The sequence below is a fragment of the Hyperolius riggenbachi genome, chromosome 1 (genome assembly GCF_040937935.1).
Source record: "Hyperolius riggenbachi isolate aHypRig1 chromosome 1, aHypRig1.pri, whole genome shotgun sequence".
NCBI classification, from domain to species: Eukaryota; Metazoa; Chordata; class Amphibia; order Anura; family Hyperoliidae; genus Hyperolius; species Hyperolius riggenbachi.
Window position 1 is genome coordinate 279954773 of NC_090646.1, and position 19646 is coordinate 279974418.

Consider the following 19646-nt stretch of genomic DNA (forward strand, 5'->3'; position numbering starts at 1 on the left):
TGTGCACTTCCTATTTCCGCCACAAGAATTGAGCACTAGAAAGCCTCACTTCTTGCTTGGCTTGCAGCCAGAAGTGAGATTATGAAGGCCGTCTTTGACGTTGCAGTGTGATCGCGCGATCCCACCACAACAGAAACGCTGGTTTACAGTGTAATACCGGCCTAAATGTGCAAACATTCAAATTCCCTTGCTCCCGTTTATTAAAACGTACTTTACTAAGATCTGAGATTCAAAAAAACCTGTAACACAAGTCTGGGCATTATAAAATTATCATAATATCAGAATCAGAATCAATTTTTATCGCCAAGCATGACTGGGTCATGCCCGGAATTGGGTTTGGCACAAATACATAGCTCCCGAGAGGCACATAGACAAATGCAGGAGAAAGCATTATAAATACAAAAAGCGTCAGAAGTACAATAAGATCATGACAGGTATAGAAATATACACAGATGCACAGTACGTTCGGCGTCAGTATGCATTTTCCAGAAACAGAAAAACATTGTTGAAAGTCTACCAAAGCTAAGCAGTTTAAATGTGATGCCTGGTGGCTGGTTGTTTGACAAGGAAACGTTTTATGTTTGCAGTCCGCTACTTTGCAGGTGGTAGGGTACTGATAGAAGGTGGAAGAATGTTAAGGGAGTTCAGGAGGCTAACGGACGAAGGGAAGAAAGAGTTCCTGTGTCTGGTGGTCTTGGTGGCGATGGCCCAAAGTCTACGGCCCAATTGTAGTGGGGTGAAAAAACAGTGGCCTGGGTGTAAGGGGTCACTTGCGATCTTCAGTGCCCTGGCACGCAGTCTTGTGTTGTACAGGAGGTCAAGTGGAGGCAGAGGTCTCCCAATGATCTTCTCCTCTGACCTGATGATCCTCTGTAGGGTATGCCTGTCGCTGGCGGTGGCTTCCGCATACCAGACCAGGATGGAGAAGCAGAGGATCGATTCAACGGTGGTTGAGTAGTAACAAGTTAAAATCTCCTGCACCATGCCGAACTTCCTCAGTTGGCGGAGGAAGAAGAGCCTCTGCTGGGCTTTCCGCTGGGTTGCCGTGATGTTGGTGTAACGATCGGTGTCAGCACACAGAGAGAATCTGATTATTGATGATCTGCAGAATCATCAACAATACAGATGTATACTTGATTATGGATGATCTGCAGAATCACCAATAATACAAGTCTGACTGGACACCTAATAAAGTGTAAGTGTTTGGTGTAACTGTAGGCTATCTCCCGAGAGGCAGCTCGGCCGAGAACCACCTGAGGGGCAGGTGGCCCTGGGCAGTGCAGAGACTATCTCCTTGAGAGGGAGAATAGTGAGAACCTGGCAACCAGGGATATCTAGAAATCAGGTAATAGACTGTACTGCAGCCAGGGGACTCCAGGGGAAGAGGCCACTGGCTGCTAACAGGCCGGATTCTCTGAGGAACGGGAGTCCTAGTTGCAGCTGACACTTGGTGGAATGGTGTCACTGCTAGTACAGATAAACTGAGCACTCAAAGAGTGAGTGACAGCCTGGAAGGTCGGGCAAGCCAGGTCGGCAACACACGAGCAGATGATGTACAGAGACAGAAGGCTGATTCGGTAACCGAGTACAGGCAGGGTCTGGCAACAGGTAGGCAGATATGCAGAGGTACCGATTCAGAAAGCAATAGAGAGGTCGACAGAACAAATAGTCATAACAGAAATAGAGCAGAGTCCTAGCCTGAGGTGTGAGGTCATTGGTCTCGACACCCAGGAACTAGTCTAAAGTATAACACAGCAATTACACAGTATTCCTAAGCTTGGGTGTGAGGTCCTTGGTCACAACACCCCGGAACTGGTCTAAAGTATAACACAGCAATGACACAGTAATCCTAAGCTTGGGTGTGAGGTCCTTGTTCACAACACCCCGGAACTGGTCTAAAGTATAACACAAGCGTAATCTGGCTAAGTGTGAATTCCCAGGTCCTCCTGGTTCTAACACACTGTGGGATCTGACTGAGGTCTGAGTGCTCACACATAAGTATTCGCAACGGCAGACAACCTGAGACTGACCAGCAAGATCTATATATAGTGCAGCCCTCCTCAGCGCCGCCCAGCACCACTCAGCCAATCACCCACTGCGCTGGGATCAGCTGATCATCCTGATCAGCTGATCCCTCTCCTACTGGCATAAAGGTCCTGCCTCCCAGCGCGCACGCGTAGCTCTCCATCTGTATGCACTAGAAGGCTCAGACAAACCAGACGCATGCCGCTGTGCGGAAACCGCAGGTCTGAACGCGGAGACAGCCGCCCCGCCGCCAGACCGCGCTGCGGCATCTCCGCAATCCATTACAGTTGGCCTTCCAAATGAGATCACAGGAGATGATAGTTCCCAGGAGGCAAGCGCAGGGCACTCTGGCCACCTCGGTGCCGTCAATGTAGATGGGAGGCGGGGGGAGAGCGGACCTCCTAAAGTTGATTATTAGCTCAACGGTTTTGGCCGTGTTGAGCACCAGCCTGTTCTCCTTGCACCAGTGGCATAGTCTCTCCACCTGCTACTGGTAATCCTGGATGTTATCCTTGGTGACGAGGCCAACAATGGTGGTGTCGTCAGCGAATTTTATGACTTTGACAGAGTCTGCTCTGGATCTGCAGTTGTTCGTGTAGAGGGAGAACAGCAGTGGGGACACATGATCATAATACAGGTTATCTTCTCTATTCTGGGCATTATAAAATGATCGTAATACATAGCATGAGGCTATCTCCTCTAATCTGGGCATTATAAAATGATCATAATACATTATTACTATTAAGTATTTATATAGCGCCGACATCTTCCGCAGCACTGTACAGAGTATATTGTCTAATCACTAACTGTCCCTCAAAGGAGCTCACAATCTAGTCCCTACTATAGTCATATGTCTATGTACTGGTATGTATTGTAGTCTAGGGCCAATTTTATGGGGAAGCCAATTAACTTATCTGTATGTTTTTGGGATGTAGGAGGAAACCGAAGTGCCCAGAGTAAACCCATGCAGACACGGGAAGAACATACAAACTCCTTGCAGATGTTGACCTGGCTGACATTCGAACCAGTGACCCAGCGCTGCAAGGCGAGAGCACTAACCACTACACTAAGGGCTTGATTCACTAAACTGTAATAACTCACACAAACACAATTGCGAAGTTTTGTGCAAAAATGTGCACAAAAATGGACGTGATGAGTTATCATGGTTTAGTGAATCAAGCCCTAAATCACTAGATGGAGTAATTTTTTTAAGTAGCAACACCAACACAAAGTACAATGGGCACAAACAGTGGACCAATGGGGAGACACGGCTTCAGATTCAAAGATGCTTTGCCCGGGCTCCTATGCACACAGTAATTACAGTGACAGACACACTGTGATTACGTGACGGAATTTGCTGCGAGAGGCGTCAGGTGATTATCGGGGATATGTATATTTACAGGGGTGCCCGGCAGAGCTACGTGGGCGGCTTTCAAGATGTGTGGCAACCCCACGTAGAGCTCTGGGGGGGTCTCCTTATTAAAGGAGGCCCCCAAATGAAGCGGCGGAAGATGGCGGCGGATGTTTGGCGGGTGTGCGCATGTGTGGGGAGCGAGGCTGTGGTGCTGAAGGACAGCACCACAGCATAAACCTCACTCCCCATCACCCAGTTAAAAGGGTGCATCGCTCAAGCTTTCGCCTGAGTAATGCTCCCTAAGGATCGGCCATCGTGCGAAGGAAATGGACAATAGGATTTGCCGGTAATCCTCGTTCGATGGCAAGGTAATAAGTAGCTCTCATCTGCAAGCCACTCATTACTTAGAATAGAATATGGTCCTTAGTCTTGTATCTTGCAAATATAGTAACCCTATAGTAATCAGTTTTCAGCACCACTAATTTGACTTTTATGATAGAAAACAAAGAAATGGTCAATAGATGATGTGGCTGACCTTTTTATAGGTCTTGGAATTGGATGGAGCTTATTCCAGATGATCAAGGCATCCACTAGGATACTTGCCACCACCAATATGGGTGACCATTCCACTTGTCTCTGCCCACTTGTTGGTAGACCAGGACATTTTGAAATAGACTATTAAATGAGCACTTTGGTTTTTCCTTAGGCACCTATGTTATTTGGTTTGGTATGAAATAAATGATCAGTAATCCTGAAGGAAGATCAGAGGAGTACAGAAGCAGCAGTGAAGCCGGTAAGTATTAAAGTGACACTGAAGTAAAAAAAAAAACCTTATGATATAATGAATTGTACAGTATATGTAGTACGAATTATTAGTAAAACATAAGTAGCAAATAAAAGAGTCATATTTTTATTTTCAGTTATATAGCTTTTTGTTTTATAACATTCCATCACTCTCTCATATTTGAAATTACAAACCACACTCTGTATTTTAAACTATGAAACAGAGCAGAGTTAATGACCATTTGAACTCACCTGCAGTAAAACCTTATCTAAATCTGTCTCTGACTGTTTTTGACTGTGACTGTTCCCGACTGATCTGTATCTGTTTCTTTGATGTATAAATGGTTCAGAAAATGGGACTGTCTCCAACCCAAGTTGGGTCAGAGAGCTCAAAGAAGCTCTTTTGCATAGATAACAACTGAAGTTTCTTAACTCTTCCTGTACTGGAAACAATATGAGACTCGTTGCTTTTCTACTAATGCTCTATTTTTTAGCTGTACTACACATACAATGCATTATTTCATACGTTTATTTTCACTTCAGATTCCCTTTAAACTGCTCCAATGCACTACTTTTCGGAAGGGGGAGAAGCAGCCCCCTTCCTCCTTGGTCGCTATAGTTATGGCACTTAATTTGAGACTGTTAAATAAATGTTAGATCTCACTAAACCATTTGGCCTACAGCTTAGACTGTTTTTAATGTTGGCCCCTTACGTGATTGAGTTTGCCACACATGTACTAAGGTATCACTAAGAGGTGCCATGTGTTACCTGAACTGAATACTGTCGTATACTCCTAATTTTATTGCCTGAGGAAGCGGGTTTACGTATGTGAAATGCGTTGCAGCCTTTCTGGAGTGTACCAATAAAATCTTTTTGCTTGAAATAGACAGTTTCCAGTGTCTGCTTATAGGAGGTAATCCCACCACTGCCTCTCAAGCATTTTTAAAACGTTTTACCGTTGTGATTTTACCCCTTTGGCGCCTCTGTACTTTCTATATTGCATAATTATCCACCCTTGGTGGAGGGAGATCCCCCTTTTTTCCTGTCTACAGAGAGCGACTTCTTATTCCTGAGTTTATTCCTGAGTAAGTACAGAACAATCTCCTCACCTGCCTATACAGTGGTTGCCTGGAGGTAACTCTGGTTTGTGAGTATATCTATTGTACTCTTTTCATTCATCCAATCACTACAATACTTACTACACCATATTGGGCTCTCGGTCTCTTCTTCCTTTATAAGGTATCACTAAGGTATAGTGGTGATAAAGTTATTGCCGATTAAATAGGGCCATAGCTAAAATGTCAAAACTGCTTTAGTCCATAAGAGGAAAACAGGTCTAGGTCAAAGTGGTTAACCTACACTGTTCACTGTCATCGGAGCTGGAATTGTGGAAGTAATTTCGTGCAGTATAAAATAACGTTCAAATTTGTCACGTAGAAGTACTTTGGCAGTAGTGAAAAATCATTGACAGCAGTATGCTGGAACTATGTCATATATTTCAAACCTGTGAAGGAAGATGTAAGGCTGAAATCTATTTGGTTGAGTACAGTGCAGAGTTTTGAGAATCAGTGATTTATTTCTGTAAGCTTCTGCCATATTCACTTGACTAGAAGTTACAGACCTTGTTGTAAAATAGAGGACATTTAAGTACATATGGGAAGTATATATGGAAAGTACCTAAGATTTATGAAAAACCTCTTGAGAAGAAAGTGAAGTAAAATATTTTACTAATAGAAAAGCAATATGAAAATCCTAACTTCTGCTAAGTCAGTAAATAACCTTATCTGCTTTGATATAGAAAAATGACATTTTTTTTTTCCAAATCAAAAATTTGATCATCTGTGGTGGAATATTCTTATTGATTTTTCAGGAAAATGTAATGGTGTACGATAGATTGAAATTGAGAAAATGTATTAATTTTTTTTCAGTAAAAAACAAAACAAAATACAATATATTAAATTGGCCATATGTCTCACGAAAAATGATCAAAATGACTATTTTCCTGAGTCTGTATGTCTGAATATTGAAAGGTTTTTGTGAAGCTTTCTCCTCTGGTGAGAATGTGATTTTCAGAAAGAGAACAGTTTTGTGGACTGAGCAAGCTCGTCCCTATTCAGTATATATGTTACGGCCAGAACCTGAAGTGTGGCCACTTCGCGTTCTGGCCAGCCACTTCGGGTTCTGGCCGGCCAATGTGCGAAGTGGCCGCAGCGCAGCGGCCACTGTTAGAAATGGCATGATGACACATAAGTTACAATTTTATGGCCGTCACGCTGCGGCCAAATGTATTAGAAGTCTCGCACTGCCTCCTCTCCTCCTCCCCCTGCCTCTCTCTTCTCCCTGCCTCCTATACCACATACGGAGCAGCCGGCGGGGACACACGCGGAAGTTGGTCAATTTCCTCTCTCCTCTCCCTGCCTCCTATACCACATACGGAGCAGCCAGCGGGGACACGCGTGTCCTGGAGAGTCGTTCGTCGCAGCAGGGGCAGCAGAGCGGGGAGGCTGCAGACATTGCTTCTGCCAGCACCCGCTCTGCAGGAACGGCAGGATTCCCCTGCCGCGACGAACGACTCTCGGGGATACGCGTGTCCCCGCCGGCTGCTCCGTATATTGTATAGAGGCAGGGAGATGAGAGAGGCGGGGGGAGGAGGAGAGGAGGCAGTGCGAGACTTCTAATACATTTGGCCGCAGCGTGACGGCCATAAAATACATTGTAACTTATGTGTCATCATGCCATTTCTAACATTGGCCGCTGCGCTTCGGCCACTTCGCACATTGGCCGGCCAGAACCCGAAGTGGCTGGCCAGAACGCGAAGTGGCCACACTTCGGGTTCTGACCGTAACATATATAAATGACTATCCCAAAACTGAAGCATGTTCATTTCTTTAGAAATCTAATACCCATTACTTATATTTTCTACATTTGTTAATCTTATACATTTCATCCTACATTGTTACATTGTTAATAATGTTAAAAAGTTGAGTAGAACCTTTTGCCTAAACTGAGATTTGCATCATGCTGGGTTTATCTGCGCCAAATAAAAATTAACTGTGAACTTCTGATCAATTGGAGCCAGTGAACAAGCTATCCTGGGAGTCCCTGAAAGGACTTCTGAGGTGACAAATGAAATCTATGTTTACACACGTGGGGCTTCTTCCAGCCCCTAGCAGCTGTTTCAGTCCCTCGCCGTAGCTCCGGTCCTCCTCTGTGTCCTGCTGGCTGCTCGTAACAATCAGCGACCCGTGGGTGTCCACATCACCTGGCATGTACTGAGTCTATGCAGTAGCCAGGCGCAGAAGAGCCGACCCACTGGCCAATCATTACGGGTGGCCTGCTGCTGGACACCGAGGAGGATCGGGGTGCTACGAAGGATAGAAATGGCTGATAGGGGCTGGAAGAAGGCCCAGGTGAGTAAACATACATTTTATTTGTTGCAGCGGAGTCTTCCGCAATCAGAAGCGTGCCGAGACCTGATCTGGGATCTTACTTCCGGGTCTCGGCAAGCTGCTGACGTCACTGGAATGCAGGGGGTTGATCAGCCCTCATTGGAAAGGTGGAGGACGCGCTCAGTACGTGCTCCGCCGATGTAAACAGTAGCCAGGTGTCTGCCTGCGTGTCAGCTGAGTAGCTGACACGCTAAGCGCTGATTGGTTTGTTTTCAACTCTGCCTTATGGTGATTGGTTAGTCCTTGTATTTAAACTTGGTGAGTGCTCCCAGTCGTCGCCCGTGATAGCATTAGCTTTGGCTTGCTGGGTGTGCGCTCACTAACTGTTTTATTCTTGTTGTTGATACCTGCCTTGTACCTTGACCACGCTTAACCTCTGATTGATCCCTGTTGCTGATACCTGCCTTATACTTTGACCATGCTTAACCTCTGATTGATTCCTGTTGCTGATACCTGCCTTGTACCTTGACCATGCTTAACTTCTGCTTGATTTCCTGTTGCCAACCACTGCCTGAACTCGACTACGCCCTGCCTGCTGCCTGGATTGACCTCTACTCTGGACACGAATTGCATGAACTCTGTCTGGACTGACTCTGGCTTGTTTTGGACTGCGATATCTCTGGATACTCCAACCCTGGTCTGCTACTTCTACCTGAAGCTCCTGGCTTTCTGCATCTTCTCGTCTGGATAGCCTCATCCACTAGGCCTCAGGTGACTGTCTCATATTGCTTACATTGCTCTGCTGTACCCATATTGCATTGCCAAGTTTTCAGGATTTGTCTGGTGATTTGCTATCTGTCAGACCGTATGCTATATCTACCTGCAGGGTATTGTTAGTATTGTGCTAGGTAGGAGTTTGCGCAGGTGTTACGGGCTGGGCTATAGGTCAGTCATATGAGCATACAGCCTGACCTATAGTCATTGATCAGACAAGCCTGACAAAGGGATTTGGAGGCTGACAAATTTATTTCATTTCCTTTTAAACAATGCATATTGTCTGGGTGTTCATTTGCCTCTAATACATTTAGCCATATTATTATTATTATTGATCTATAAAGCGCCAACATATTCCATGGTGCTGTACAAAGTAAGAAACTAACATGATGTACATACAGTAATACTACAGCAATAGACCCTGAAAATTCATGCAGATCACGTGCACTGACTGAAGTTTGACTGGATTAGCTACCTGCTTGTTTCAAGTGTGATTCAGACACTACTGCAGCTGAAGAGATCAGCAGGACTGTCAGGCAACTGATATTGCTTAAAACGAAATAAATATGGCAGGCACCATATGCCTCTTACAGGTTTCCTTTAAACTCCTGGCATGTTTACTTATTGCTGTGCAACTGCACATGAATGTTAAAGCTCACTGTTTACACCATCTTGACTGATCATCAGGCCCAGATTTTGCTCTTCATGAACCAACAAGACCTATACAAAACTGCACCACAAGTTTGTTGGCTGTCCCAGCTGTCACTTCGCCCTTACTTTTCTTGGCCGTCAAAGGTAGCTACAGGTGCCCCTTAGTAATAGGTAGCCAGAAGTACCCTCAGTACTTAGCTAGAGGAGCTAGAGGAACCTCAGTATTAAGTAGCTAGAGGTGCGCCTGACTGAAGGATGATCCCGTCAGTGGAATGCCGAGATTGGGGTGAGAAACCTCTCATTTACACTCTCATCAGGTCTCTGCATAGGGAAGGAGGGAGAGAGGCACTCAGGGAAGAGAGTGAGCCACCTTTCCATCATCAGGCGTCTGTAGGCACTAGTGTTGGGCGAACATCTAGATGTTCGGGTTCGGGCCGAACAGACCGAACATGGCCGCGATGTTCGGGTGTTCGAGCCGAACTCCGAACATAATGGAAGTCAATGGGGACCCGAACTTTCGTGTTTTTTAAAGCCTCCTTACATGCTACATACCCCAAATTTACAGGGTATGTGCACCTTGGGAGTGGGTACAAGAGGAAATTTTTTTTAGCAAAAAGAGCTTATAGTTTTTGAGAAAATCGATTTTAAAGTTTCAAAGGGAAAACTGTCTTTTAAATGACTGTCTGTTTTCTTTGCACAGGTAACATGCTTTTTGTCGGCATGCAGTCATAAATGTAATACAGATGAGAGGTTCCAGGAAAAGGGACCAGTAACGCTAACCCAGCAGCAGCACACGTGATGGAACAGGAGGAAGGCGGCGCAGGAGGAGAAGGCCACGCTTTGAGACACAACAACCCAGGCCTTGCATGAGGACAAGAAGCGTGCGGATAGCAATTTGCTTTTTGTCGGCATGCAGTCATAAATGTAATACAGATGAGAGGTTCCGTAAAAAGGGACCGGTAACGCTAACCCAGCAGCAGCACACGTGATGGAACAGGAGGAGGGCGGCGCAGGAGAAGAAGGCCACGCTTTGAGACACAACAACCCAGGCCTTGCATGCGGACAAGAAGCGTGCGGATAGCAATTTGCTTTTTGTCGGCGTGCAGTCATAAATGTAATACAGATGAGAGGTTCCGTAAAAAGGGACCGGTAACGCTAACCCAGCAGCAGCACACGTGATGGAACAGGAGGAGGGCGGCGCAGGAGGAGAAGGCCACGCTTTGAGACACAACAACCCAGGCCTTGCATGATGACAAGAAGCGTGCGGATAGCAATTTGCTTTTTGTCGGCATGCAGTCATAAATGTAATACAGATGAGAGGTTCCGTAAAAAGGGACCGGTAACGCTAACCCAGCAGCAGCACACGTGATGGAACAGGAGGAGGGCGGCGCAGGAGGAGAAGGCCACGCTTTGAGACACAACAACCCAGGCCTTGCATGAGGACAAGAAGCGTGCGGATAGCAATTTGCTTTTTGTCGGCATGCAGTCATAAATGTAATACAGATGAGCGGTTCCAGGAAAAGGGACCGGTAATGCTAACCCAGCAGCAGCACACGTGATGGAACAGGAGGAGGGCGGCGCAGGAGGAGAAGGCCACGCTTTGAGACACAACAACCCAGGCCTTGCATGAGGACAAGAAGCGTGCGGATAGCAATTTGCTTTTTGTCGGCATGCAGTCATAAATGTAATACAGATGAGAGGTTCCAGGAAAAGGGACCGGTAACGCTAACCCAGCAGCAGCACACGTGATGGAACAGGAGGAGGGCGGCGCAGGAGGAGAAGGCCACGCTTTGAGACACAACAACCCAGGCCTTGCATGCGGACAAGAAGCGTGCGGATAGCAATTTGCTTTTTGTCAGCATGCAGTCATAAATGTAATACAGATGAGAGGTTCCAGGAAAAGGGACCGGTAACGCTAACCCAGCAGCAGCACACGTGATAAAACAGGAGGAGGGCGGCGCAGGAGGAGAAGGCCACGCTTTGAGACACAACAACCCAGGCCTTGCATGAGGACAAGAAGCGTGCGGATAGCAAAGCATTTTGTCGCCATGCAGTCATAAATGTAATACAGATGAGAGGTTCAATAAACAGAGACCGGAAACGCTAACCCATCACAGATGTTCATTGTTCATGTTACTTGGTTGGGGTCCGGGAGTGTTGCGTAGTCGTTTCCAATCCAGGATTGATTCATTTTAATTTGAGTCAGACGGTCTGCATTTTCTGTGGAGAGGCGGATACGCCGATCTGTGACGATGCCTCCGGCAGCACTGAAACAGCGTTCCGACATAACGCTGGCTGCCGGGCAAGCCAGCACCTCTATTGCGTACATTGCCAGTTCGTGCCAGGTGTCTAGCTTCGATACCCAATAGTTGAAGGGTGCAGATGGATTATTCAACACAACTACGCCATCTGACATGTAGTCCTTGACCATCTTCTCCAGGCGATCGGTGTTGGAGGTGGATCTGCACGCTTGCTGTTCTGTGGGCTGCTGCATGGGTGTCAGAAAATGTTCCCACTCCAAGGACACTGCCAATACCATTCCCTTTTGGGCACTAGCTGCGGCTTGTGTTGTTTGCTGCCCTCCTGGTCGTCCTGGGTTTGCGGAAGTCAGTCTGTCGGCGTACAACTGGCTAGAGGAGGGGGAGGATGTCAATCTCCTCTCTAAAGTCTCCACAAGGGCCTGCTGGTATTCTTCCATTTTGACCTGTTTGACTCTTTCTTCAAGCAGTTTTGGAACATTGTGTTTGTACCGTGGATCCAGAAGGGTATAAACCCAGTAATTGGTGTTGTCCAGAATTCGCACAATGCGTGGGTCGCGTTCAATGCAGTCTGGCATGAATTGAGCCATGTGTGCCAGAGTCCTGCCAGAATCCTCATCATCCTCTTGTGAGCGTTGTGATAGTTGTTGTGATGCATCATAGTCGTCACCTTCTTCCTGGTCTGCTTCTGCTGACCATTCGCACTGAATTGTGGAAGTCCAACGTGCACCGCTCTGGCCCTCGTCAGTGGTGGCATGAAATTCCTGCTCCAACTCCAGCTGTTCCTCCTCCTCTTCTTCGTCATAGCTGCTGGGGCCAGCGTTTCCTAAAGCAGATGGCCTGATGTTGGTATCATCACGCTGATCGTTTTCTCCTTCAGATTCCCCCAGTTGCATCATGACAGCTGTTTCCTTGATTTTCAACATTGACTTCTTCAGTAAACACAGCAGTGGTATGGTAATGCTGACTGAAGAGTTGTCACTGCTCACAAGCAACGTGGATTGCTCAAAATTTTGGAGGACTTGGCAGAGGTCCAACATGTTGGCCCAATCGGATCCACAGAAGCTTGGCAGCTGTCCGGATGCGCCTCGGTACTGCGCCGTCATGTACTGGACCACTGCACTCTTCTGCTCGCAAAAGCGGGCTAGCATGTGCAGCGTAGAATTCCAGCGCGTAGGGACATCACACAGCAAGCGATGTTGGGGGAGATTGAAGCGCTCCTGCATCTTGGCGAGTGCCCCCGAAGCAGTACTGGAATTTCTACAATGTTTGGCCACTCGTCGCACCTTCAACAGAAGATCGGCCACGCTTGGGTATGTCCTCAGGAACCGCTGAACTACTAGGTTCATCACGTGCGCCAGGCAAGGGATGTGTGTCAGCTTAGCCAACCTTAAAGCGCGAATGAGATTACTCCCATTATCACACACAACCATGCCCGGTTTCAGGTCCAGCGGTGCCAGCCACAAATCCGTCTGTTCCTTTATTCCCCTCCAAATTTCCTCCCCTGTGTGCTGCTAATTCCCAAGGCAGATCAACTTCAGCAACGCTTGCTGACGCATGCCAACAGCTGTGCTGCACTGCTTCCACGATCCTACTGCTGCTGGGTTAGCGTTTCCGGGTGAGGTACAGCTTTGAGATGCGTTGGAGGAGAAGGAGTCAGAGAGGTAGGTGCTGCTGTTGTTATCCAGTGGGAGGGACGGCGGTGCAGCTGTTTGCGGCGTGGGCAACACCCGCGCCGTAGCAGGTGAGGAATCGCTGCCAGGCTCCACAAGGTTCACCCAGTGCGCGGTAAGGGAGATGTATCGACCCTGGCCGAACGCACTCGTCCAGGTGTCAGTGGTGAGGTGAACCTTGCAGGCAACAGCATTCTTCAAGCTTCGGGTTATTTTGCTGACCACGTGCTCATGCAACTCAGGCACTGCAGAGCGCGCAAAGTGGTAGCGGCTGGGAACCACGTAACGTGGGATGGCCACTGACATCATGCCCTTGAAGCTGTTTGTCTCCACCACTCGATATGGCAGCATTTCGCAGGCCAGAAGCTTGGCTATGCTGGCTGTTAGTGCCACGGCCCGGGGGTCATTTGCTGGCAATTTCCTCTTGCGCTCAAACATCTCCGAGACAGACAACTGAACCGTAGGGCTGCACACTGAAGGGCTGTTGGTTGTTGTGTTTGATGAAACTGGGAGACCTCAAGAGCACTATTCGGGAAAGTGACAGTGTCAGCGTTGTCTGATGTTTGTGAATGTTGTTGTGAACCACGCAATGGCTGGGCTACTGCTGCTGCTGAGGAGGGTCTGGTGGTGAGTCTGGTGACCCCAAGGGAGGCAGTGTTGCTGGTACCCTGTCCTGGCGCCCACAGAGTGGGATGTTTGGATACCATGTGGCGGGTTATGCTGGTGGTGGAGAGGTTGTTAATATTTTTCCCCCTGCTCAGGCGGGTCTTGCACAACTTGCAAATCACCATGGTACCATCCTCACTGCAGTCTTCAAAGAAAGGCCAGACTTTGGAGCACCTGCCTTGCTGGCGATTTCTGTTTGCGCCTCTTTTGCGTCTCACTTGAACTTCCACGCTTGTTGTGCCTGAAATTTCGCGCCGCCTACCTTGTGGCACAAGGCAAACTCGTGCAGCAGTGGGTTCTTCAACAGACTCATCTGTGCTGCTGCTACGACGGCGATGTTCTCCTTCACATACAAAATCTGGGTCTCTGTCAACATTGTCCATACCCTCCTCCTCTTCCATCTCCTCAAACTCGTCATCTGTGATTGTGGGCCGCCGCCGTGGAGTAGAGCTCCCCAGAACAACCTCTGCGCAGCTCACTCCAACGTCGTCTTCCAGATCTTCTTGGCCGCAATTGAAACCCCTCCTGCCCAACTTGCTCTGGGATTTGGGTTTCAAAGTCCTCGGACTCGCCTTGCATTTCAGTGCGCGGTGCATTTCCCACAGTAAATGGTTGTGAATCCGGGCACAAAATTTCTGGCTGTTCCATTGACCTTTGAAAGGTGGAAGTTTGTTGGGCTGGGAATAGCTCCTGCGAATACCCCATTGTGTCCTGAGGAAATTCTTCGGACTGGTTATTTGGCAGTTGTGTGCATGGTGTCGCTGCCGGTTGTGTCAGCTTTGTGCCCACTGGCTCCTTGTAACTGGCTGAGGACTCGGACCTCGTGTGTGATGTGCTGGTACTGCTTAACCCACTGCTGGACGCTTGAGAGGTCATCCAATTAATTATCTGGTCCTGTTCTTTTGGATTTGTGAGGGTTGATTTCCTGGACAACATGGGCGGTATTGAGTGGGTTTTCTTCGGTGCTCCACTGTGGCCTGTACGTGAACCGTCAGGGGAAACACCTCTTCCCTTGCCCCTCCCTCTTTCACAGGATTTCTTCTTCATTTCACTTATCCTTAAAGTACACGCTGACTGGCAGCAGTACAGTGGCAGTACAGAAATGCTATACAGTGGCGGGTGAGCGGTGTACTACTATTCCCAGTAGCGACGCAGAGCACAATGCTATACAGTGGTGGGTGGGTGAGCGGTGTACTACTGTTCCCAGCAGCGACACAGAGCACAATGCTATACAGTGGTGGGTGAGCGGTGTTTTACTGTTCCCAGCAGAGACACAGAGTGGCAGTAAACACAATGCTATATAGAGTGGTGGCTGAGCGGTGTACTACTGTTCCCAGCAGCGACACAGAGCACAATGCTATACAGTGGTGGGTGAGCGGTGTACTACTGTTCCCAGCAGAGACACAGAGTGGCAGTAAACACAATGCTATACAGTGGTGGCTGAGCGGTGTACTACTGTTCCCAGCGACACAGAGCACAATGCTATACAGTGGTGGGTAAATGGTGTACTACTGTTCCCAGGAGAGACACAGAGTGGCAGTAAACACAATGCTATACAGTGGTGGCTGAGCGGTGTACTACTGTTCCCAGCAGCGACACAGAGCACAATGCTATACAGTGGTGGGTGGGTGAGCGGTGTACTACTGTTCCCAGCAGCGACACAGAGCACAATGCTATACAGTGGTGGGTGAGCGGTGTACTACTGTTCCCAGCAGAGACACAGAGTGGCAGTAAACACAATGCTATACAGTGGTGGCTGAGCGGTGTACTACTGTTCCCAGCAGCGACACAGAGCACAATGCTATACAGTGGTGGGTGAGCGGTGTACTACTGTTTCCAGCAGCGACACAGAGCACAATGCTATACAGTGGTGGGTGAGCAGTGTACTACTATTCCCAGCAGCGACACAGAGCACAATGCTATACAGTGGTGGGTGGGTGAGCGGTGTACTACTGTTCCCAGCAGCGACACAGAGCACAATGCTATACAGTGGTGGGTGAGCGGTGTACTACTGTTCCCAGCAGAGACACAGAGTGGCAGTAAACACAATGCTATATAGAGTGGTGGCTGAGCGGTGTACTACTGTTCCCAGCAGCGACACAGAGCACAATGCTATACAGTGGTGGGTGAGCGGTGTACTACTGTTCCCAGCAGAGACACAGAGTGGCAGTAAACACAATGCTATACAGTGGTGGCTGAGCGGTGTACTACTGTTCCCAGCGACACAGAGCACAATGCTATACAGTGGTGGGTGAGTGGTGTACTACTGTTCCCAGGAGAGACACAGAGTGGCAGTAAACACAATGCTATACAGTGGTGGCTGAGCGGTGTACTACTGTTCCCAGCAGCGACACAGAGCACAATGCTATACAGTGGTGGGTGGGTGAGCGGTGTACTACTGTTCCCAGCAGCGACACAGAGCACAATGCTATACAGTGGTGGGTGAGCGGTGTACTACTGTTCCCAGCAGAGACACAGAGTGGCAGTAAACACAATGCTATACAGTGGTGGCTGAGCGGTGTACTACTGTTCCCAGCAGCGACACAGAGCACAATGCTATACAGTGGTGGGTGAGCGGTGTACTACTGTTCCCAGCAGAGACACAGAGTGGCAGTAAACACAATGCTATACAGTGGTGGCTGAGCGGTGTACTACTGTTCCCAGCGACACAGAGCACAATGCTATACAGTGGTGGGTGAGTGGTGTACTACTGTTCCCAGGAGAGACACAGAGTGGCAGTAAACACAATGCTATACAGTGGTGGGTGAGCGGTGTACTACTGTTCCCAGCAGCGACACAGAGCACAATGCTATACAGTGGTGGGTGAGCGGTGTACTACTGTTCCCAGCAGAGACACAGAGTGACAGTAAACACAATGCTATACAGTGGTGGCTGAGCGGTGTACTACTGTTCCCAGCAGCGACACAGAGCACAATGCTATACAGTGGTGGGTGAGCGGTGTACTACTGTTCCCAGCAGAGACACAGAGTGGCAGTAAACACAATGCTATACAGTGGTGGGTGAGCGGTGTACTACTATTCCCAGCAGCGACACAGAGCACAATGCTATACAGGGTGAGCGGTGTACTACTGTTCCCAGCAGAGACACAGAGTGGCAGTAAACACAATGCTATATAGTGTGGGTGAGCGGTGTACTACTGTTCCCAGCAGCGACACAATGACTGGGGGGACCCTGGCTAGCCTGGCTGGAGAGAGAACTACCCTGCCTGCCTACCCAAAGCTAAACCCACAGACAAATGGCGGAGAAATGACGTGGATCGGGTATTTATTTACCCGAACCACGTGACCCGTTCGGCCAATCAGAGCGCGTTCGGGTCCGAACCACGTGACCCGTTCGGCCAATCACAGCGCTAGCCGAACGTTCGGGGAACGTTCGGCCATGCGCTCTTAGTTCGGCCATATGGCCGAACGGTTTGGCCGAACACCATCAGGTGTTCGGCCGAACTCGAACATCACCCGAACAGGGTGATGTTCTGCAGGACCCGAACAGTGGCGAACACTGTTCGCCCAACACTAGTAGGCACATGCCTACAGTGCCTTATGGTAAATCCGAACCTGCTGGTCATCAAGGGGATGCTCCCGTGCGCATGACAACAATATTTTTTTATGATGTGCCCTTCTGGATTCAAAATTGTTGGTATCAAATGAGAAAATACATAGTAGAAGCTTTCTTATATGTTCACATAGATGAAAGGATAGATACAAGAAAAATGTTGTGCTTTTTGAGAAATTTTGTTAAAGAGACTCTGTAACAAAATTTTCATCCTTATTTCTTCTATCCATAATCCTATAAATTCCTATACCTGTTCTAATGTGCTCTGTCTAACTGCAGCCTTTCCTACTTGCATAGTGGCTGTATTATCTCTGTTATATTATCTAATCTTCTATTCTCTGTTAGGTCTGTCAGGTTCAGGCAGTCAAGCTGGAATGTGCTGTGCTGCTTGTGATTGGATAGAAGCTATACACACCCTCTCCAGGCCCTCTGCACACTCTGTATGACACACACTGAGCTACTCTCAGCCTATCACTTGCTATGTCTTTTGTTTGTAAACACTGCATAAAAATGGCAATTACAAGCCAGGATTGCAGCAGGGAGTGGCAGAAACAGCACAGAGGGGCCCAGGAGAACATAATGAATAGAATGGTATGCTTTTTATTGTAAGAATTTTAGAGTACAGATTCTCTTTTAAGTAAAATATAATTAGGGATGATCAATAAGATGAAACAAATTCTCCTTGCAAATTTCATGTTAATTTATGGTAGAGTTGTCCCAAACGGTTAGGCCGCAAACTTATTTGCCCGAACATCGGTGGTTTGCGTTCGCGTTGAAACACAAACTTTATGGCGAGTTCAACCCGCCCCTATACTACATCATTGGGCTAAACTTTGACCCTCTACTTCCCAGTCAGCAGACACATGACAGCCAATAAGGCTGCACTCCCTCCTGGAGCCCCCCCCCCCCTTATATAAGGCAGCTGCATCGGCCATTATCTCACTCGGTGTTTCTGCAGTAGTGAGAGAAGGCAGAGGTACCTGCTGCAGAGATAGGGAAAGCTTAGTTAGGCTCTTGTAGCTTGCTCCTGGCTGATATTTGTTGTTGAAAAGCACCACAAAAAGAGCTCTTTTCAGAGCTAATGTTCTTGTGAAGTCTGTTTTTTTTTGTGTGCCACTGACACTGCATTATACAGCCCTGTGTGTCACAGCTGGCCCTTGCTAATTGCTATACTGTGCAAGGCCCAGCACATTCAGTGCCTACCTTTTCACTGCACCTGTGTGGGTGAGACAGCTGCACATTTGTAATACCAGTCTGACCGTGCATACCTGTTCATGATCACTGCACCTGTGTGACAGCACGCAGTGTTATATACCAGCAGTCACTGAATAACTGTTTACTGCACCTGTGTGTGTGACAGCTGCACATTGTATTGATACCAGTCACTGCATACCTGTTGACTGCACCTGCGTGTGTGACTGCTTTATACAGCCCTGTGTGTCACAGCTGGCCCTTGCTAATTGCTATACTGTGCAAGGCCCAGCACATTCAGTGCCTACCTTTTCACTGCACCTGTGTGTGTGAGACAGCTGCACATTTGTAATACCAGTCTGACCGTGCATACCTGTTCATGATCACTGCACCTGTGTGACAGCACGCAGTGTTATATACCAGCAGTCACTGAATAACTGTTTACTGCACCTGTGTGTGTGACAGCTGCACATTGTATTGATACCAGTCACTGCATACCTGTTGACTGCACCTGCATGTGTGACTGCTGCACATTTGTAATACCAGTCTGTGCATACCTTTCACTGCACCTGTGTAACAGCGAGCAGTTTTATATACCATTCACTGCATACCAGTACACTGCACCTGTGTAACTGCACATTGTTGTACCAGCAGTCACTGCAACCTTTTCACTGCACCTGTGTAACCGCACATCGTATTAGTCAAGTCAGTGCATACCTTCCACTTCATCCCCCCCAATATGGACAAAACAAGAGGCAGAGCCAGAGGCAGGCCACCCGGCAGGTCTGTTAGAAGCCGCGCTGTTGTGATTTCATGCTGCCCTCATCAACCAAAGTACAGTGTTCAGAAGAAGACACGTGCAATCGACCCCCAATATTGTCAGGACGTAGTTGCCTATTTAACACAGATCGCCTCATCTTCCTCAGCTTCCGCACGGAAGCGTGACATATCTTCCACCTCCTGCTCTGATTCTGGCACCCCACTTAACACTCCGTTGGCAGCCATCACCAAAGTGCCATCATCCCAGGGCTCAGCAGTGTGTGGAAATTTTTGTGTGTGTCTGCCTCAGATGAGAGCAATGCCATCTGTACTCTCTGCCACCAAAAATTGAGCCGTGGAAAGACCAAGACCCTTGTAGGGACAACTACCTTATGAAGGCACATGATTACAAAGCACAAACTGCAATGAGATGACCACCTGAGGAAAAGTAGCACACAAAAGCAAAGCCACACACCGCAGTGTAAGATACCACTCAATTATTTATCAAAAAAGGCGATACCCAAACTGTACCATGATGTTGAAAGGCAA

General features: G+C 48.0%; 1 protein-coding gene across 1 annotated transcript in view; it reads left to right on the forward strand.

Annotated features, from left to right (window-relative positions):
* The first annotated feature begins 4124 nt into the window (after window positions 1-4124).
* The window catches only part of PRKG2 (protein kinase cGMP-dependent 2), a 203659-nt gene continuing 188137 nt past the window's right edge, over window positions 4125-19646 (forward strand). The window contains exons 1-2 of the mRNA XM_068233649.1: window positions 4125-4172; window positions 8271-8323. The gene's annotated coding sequence lies outside the window, so the exon portion shown is untranslated. The remainder of the gene's footprint in view (window positions 4173-8270; window positions 8324-19646) is intronic.